Source organism: Spinacia oleracea, chromosome 4 (assembly GCF_020520425.1).
Source record: "Spinacia oleracea cultivar Varoflay chromosome 4, BTI_SOV_V1, whole genome shotgun sequence".
Classification (NCBI taxonomy): domain Eukaryota; kingdom Viridiplantae; phylum Streptophyta; class Magnoliopsida; order Caryophyllales; family Amaranthaceae; genus Spinacia; species Spinacia oleracea.
The window spans coordinates 34,567,320-34,573,104 of NC_079490.1; positions in this window are offsets into that span (position 1 = coordinate 34,567,320).

Sequence of the window (5,785 nt, forward strand, 5' to 3'; positions counted from 1 at the left end):
AAACTATTATCATGTAGATTAATGAGTTTGTGACTTGTAAGAAAGCTATGACGAAACCTAGATTCCCTAAAATGGTTAGAGGCCATATATAGACTCAAATGTTTTAAATGGTTAGAGGCCATAAAACATACTCAATGTTTTGATGACAAAATTGAAATTTTGTTGATTTGCAAGAATAGTTTCACACCTATTGGTTGCAAGTTTGTTTTAAGGATAAAAACCATCAAACATGAATTGTGTTCACACACAAAGCTAGATTAGTTGCTAAAAGTTACAAGCAAATTCACGATGTGGATTGTGTTGAGACCTCATGCAAAATCGTAATGCTTCAAGTCTATAATTCAAGCAATGATTGCATATTGGTAAATATGGCAATTGGATGACAAAAGTATTCCTCAATCAAATGTTGGAATAAACTATGTACATGGCATGTCATAGGATTTGTGGATCCAAATAAATGCTTGAAAAGGAAAGCTAGCTTATAAAATCTAAGTACAGATTTAAGCAAGCAATTGGGAATTAGAACTGTATTTTAGTGAAGCTAATAAGTATTTTAGTTTCATAAAATATACATGATTCTTATAGATATATAAGAAGTTTAGTGGGAGTACTTAAAACTTAATTGGTCCTATGTGTATTACACACATATCTCTCTATTGTGAAATAACATTCAAATGCTAATGACTTAGATTTGAAATTATTCATCAATGATGGACCATGGCGAAACTTAGTACATATTGGGTATTAAGATCTATTTACAAAGATCTTATAATATTGTTTTAGATTAAGTAATGGCATTTACTAAATCAAACACGAAAGTCTCCATTGGAGATATTCGACCCATGTGAATAAATCTAAGTAAAGAATGTTTGAACTATGTATAAGCATTTACTAAGTTAAACATCAAAGAGTCTAAATGAGATTCTTAACCTATATTATATGTCAAAGAATTTAGCTGAATTTAGTATCTACTGAAACTAGATAAGCTAAAGTTACATGAATAGAATTCAATTGGGAATTATTCTGCAAAAGAATTTATCATGTATGATATAATATAAGGATCGCCAAAAACGTATCGTATGACTTTAGGCATGACGAACATATACCAATCTCTATTGATCTAAGTGAAGATCAACTAGATTGAGATCAAGAATACTTATGGTACTTGAAAAGGTACATAGGAATAGTTCTTGATTCAAGGAAATAAAGATATGCTAAATATTGATGCTACACGCATAAACACTGGCAAAGGATCAAGCAAGACCCTTTGGAGTTAACCATTGATAAGGACGAGCTATAGAGCATCGTGTTTTGAAATGGCAACATGGGTTGGAGACCATGAGTTGTTGCGTGGGAAATTAAAATATTAATTTCTATGTTCTAAGATACAGCTGGAAAGTCTTCCACATATCTGTGAACTGCTTGGATAAGTAAATCCAAACAAAGCATCACTAGCAACCTAAACAGTTGAAGTAAAAGTAATTATTGCCTAAGAAGCAATAAAACAGGGTTGTTTAAAGTTCTTCACTGAACTTGGGTAGATCACCTGTCTGCTGGCTCGATGGTTCTTCATTGAAAAATGCGTAGAACCACTCTTGAAGCAAGAAAAACGTCTGCTAACTTGATGGTTCTTCATTGCAAAATGAGTAATACCACCATCGAAGTAAGAAAGACTAGATCACATAATAAACAAACTCGAAAAGATCTTATCATCATATCTCGAAGAATATTCGATGAAAAGGATATTAAGATTGGCAAAGCATGATAACTAAACCTATGCAACAAGTGAGAAGCAACACTCACGTTGTAGCACTGGAAATCAAGCATAGCTTTGAATTCCATGAATTGTTTTAGAAGATGGGTTTGAGGCCCATGGTTATAAAACATTGGGGTTGAACATTTATCATATATGAAATGTATTTTCATATTCCATTTAATCTTGGTTTAGTATTAAATAATGAGTCCCTTCAATTTGACGATATATTCAAGATAGACTGTCAGGACCAGTCCTGTGACTAAGAAATGTCTATCAAGTGAACTTGAATGTCAAAGGTTGAAAATGGTCCCTAATCGGAGTTTTCTATAAAATTGGACGTATAGAAAACGTTAGACGATTAGAATGCAAGATGACTAGTAGTTCTGTTTCTTGAACTATGTGGACATGGCAATGTCATAATCATTTGCATAGATACTTACTTTGGGAAGACTAGTATCGGACAAGACCTATGAAACTTTACTGTAAGAGATGAAAGTCTGTCATAAGTAAATTTCATTAAATTATTAGACACTAAATCCTCAAATACCTGAGTGATTTGAGATTACTTGTTTGAGAACTGGTTGCTTTGACGTTGACCAACCGTCGCACCGTAAAAGGAGGCTATAAAGGCAACGCTCAGGTAATCACCTATCAAACGAAGTCTAATCTCAAGATCGCAAGATTGGGATTGTCCTCCCATAAATCGGGAAGAGATGCTTAAAAGTTGTACAAGGCCACTCGGAGAGCTAGAAACTGTGAAATGCATGGCCGTGCTCGGATGAATCATAGGCTATGATTATCTGTTTATTTGATCAGTTGAACTCTGAAACCGAGGAACGCCTCTGGACATAATAAGGATGACAACTCTTACCTTATGTTCAAGAGCAAGCATCGAGCGACAAAGGAATTAGGAAATGCACACTTGTCCCTAAGGACAAGTGGGAGACTGAAGGAAATAATGCCCTTGGTCCAAGTATGCATTCTATGTTAAGTCTAATAAATGCGGTTCAGTATTAATTAACAAGCTAATAATTCAGTGAGATCAAGTGAGCTGAATGCCTAGCTAGAGGCCGCTTCAGTTCAAGTGGAATTAATGATATTAATCCACAGCTTACTCTTGACTGAACCCGTAGGGTCACACAAATAGTACGTAAACGGATCAAGTATTTAATGGCATTAAATACTCCATCTATGAATATTCGGAACCGACGGATCTTGGTTTCAGTGGGAGCTAAGATCGTCACAGGCAAGAAATGAATACTCCGGAAACGATGATATTGCCGGAAACGGAAATATGGATCGTATCGGAAATATGAATATTATCCAAGTCGTAGATGTTGCCGGAAACGGAAACATGGTACGTATCGGAAAATATTATTGGAAATGGAAATATTACCAGAATCGGAAATATTGCCGGAAACGGAAATATTGTCAGAATCGGAAATATTACCGGAATCGGAAAATAATTCCGGAAACGGAAATATTAAATATTTGTTCGAAACGGAAATTAATTCCGGAATCGGAAATATTAAATATTGTTCGTATCGGAAATAAATTCCGGAACTGGAAATTTAATCGGAAGCGTATCGTACGAATTAGCATCGGACGAGGCCTGCCGGACGAAGGCCCAGCACGAAGCCGGGCCATCGCCCAGCAAGCACGCGCGCCACAAGCCCAGCCAAGGCAGCGCCCAGGCCTACCGCAAGGCAGGCCCAGCGCGCGCCAAGGCCACGGATGCGTGGGCCGCGCTGCGTGGGCTGCTGCTCGCACGCGCATGGGCAGCCCTTGTGGCTGCCGTGTGTGTGTGAGTTTGTGCTCATGCGTGATTCCTAAATCTACAAGAGTTAGTGTATGATTAAATTCCTATTCCTAATTGGATAAATTAATTAAATAGAATTCATGTAGGATTCTAATTTCAATTAATTCGTATCCTACTAGGATTACGATTCCTTTTCCATAACTCTATAAATAAAGGCCTAGGGGTCATTATTTATACACAAGTTTTAAGTATTCAAAACTAAGATTTTTAAGCAGAAAAATCAGCCAATATTCTTGCCTACCTAACCGAAAATATTAGAACCTTAAGGGCGATTCTAGTTGGTCAATCTTAAGGCGGATCCGGACGTGCTGTGGACTATCTACGGAGGGACGACACTTGGAGTCCTAAAAACTTGTTCTTGTTCGGTTCGGGCGCAGCTAGGGAAGGCACGCAACAAAGAGTATGCATCTAAACTATGCTAAATGATTATGTGTAAATAATATGTTTCCTGGCTTTATGGTTTTTCCGCATGATTTATGAACTGTCATATGAATCATAACCTAACAAAAGAATGAAAAAAAAAATTACTACTTAATTGTGGGGAGGGGCAAGAATGGAAAAAAATTTACGACAAATATGAGGAGGTATTCGGCTTTTTTAAGTAGGTAAGGACATAATATACCCCTATTTTTTAAAAAAATGCACCAAATGCCCTTAAATATCTTTAATGACTAATGGTCGTTAACTCCGTTAGTATTAACCTCTAATTGCCTCTAATTAACTCTAGCTAACAAATATAATTGAATTTGAAGTCCAAAATTGAAGAACAATAAATCTGAAAATTGAAGAACAAAACCCATAAAATTGAAGAAGAGAATATGAAATTTTGAGAGTTTAATTCCTAAAATCGAAAATCTAAACTACAAATTTGAATTGTAGTGGCTCTAATCTCTCTTCAATCTACCCATATTCTGCTGCTTTTCGTGTCTGCTGCTGCTGCTATTCTATGCTCACGAAGAATTCAACTCCAAAATCTAAAATAGGAAAACCAACAAAAATCAAAATCTGAAAAACATAAAACAAATCCTGCTGCGCTATTCTCTTTATCATCTAATCGCAGCTGCTCCCTCGAACAAAAAATAAGAACAGATCTGCTGAAGAACGAATTCCAGAACGAAATTCTGATTTGAATTGGTCGAGGTAGAATAGCAGCAGTTACGATTAGGATAGAGAATAGCGCAGGGTATTGAGAATTAGATTAGAGAATCAGAAACAATTTGTAGATTACAATGAATTTCGTTTTCATATTTTAATTTCTTTTCCGATTTTGTTTTCTTATTTTTGTTCTCGGGCCTGAGTTCTTCTGCGGGAAGAGATAGTAGCAGTAGCAGCAAATAGACGAGTAGAATAGCAGCAATTGGCATTAGAGTAAAGGGAGATTGGAATCGAATTTGTAGTTGAGAATTTAGGAATCAAATTAAACTCTCAAATTTCAGATTATCTTTTCCAATTATTCTGGTTTATTTTGTTTTTCATTTTCAGGTTGATTTTGTTCTTCATTTTCAGATTATTCACGATTTCAATTCACTTGGAAATCTGGGTCCGAATATTTAGGGGTTTGAGTTAGCAATTGATGTTTGATGAAGATAGTCTGGAGAAAGAAAAAAATGGCGTTGGGTTCACCATTTTGATACCCAGAAAAAGGAGACGTGAGATTGAGAGGAGAGAGGAGAGTGAGAGGAGAGAGGGATTTGGAGTTAATTAGGGTTCACCAGGTGTTAATTAGGATTAGTTAGGCTCATCAGTAGTTAATTAGGATTAAATTAGGATTAATTAGATGAATTAAGAGTTAATGTTAACGGAGTTAGACTTCCGTTAAGTCTAGGGGCACTTGGTGCAAATAAGTTTAAATAGGGGTATATTATGCATGTGATTGGAAACGCGCGAGTGTATTTGGTGCGTTTCATGAAACCTCATGGGCATTTCATGAAAAAACCATTTTTTATAACTTTAGCCCGTGCGATGTAAAGATTCTATTAAATTATTTAATTAAATAAAATTGTTCTATATATCAATTGTTATATTTTATACTTCTCAGATAGTCTAGTGTTTGATTTTGGACTGAATTTCATTTTAGATTTATTTTTTAATTATTAAAGTGTTTATTTTTTGATGGAGTTGTATATACGTAGTATTCGTAATTAATTAATAAAAATATTTATGTGGCACCTAATTAATTACGTAACACTCGACTTTTTTTAATTCATAAA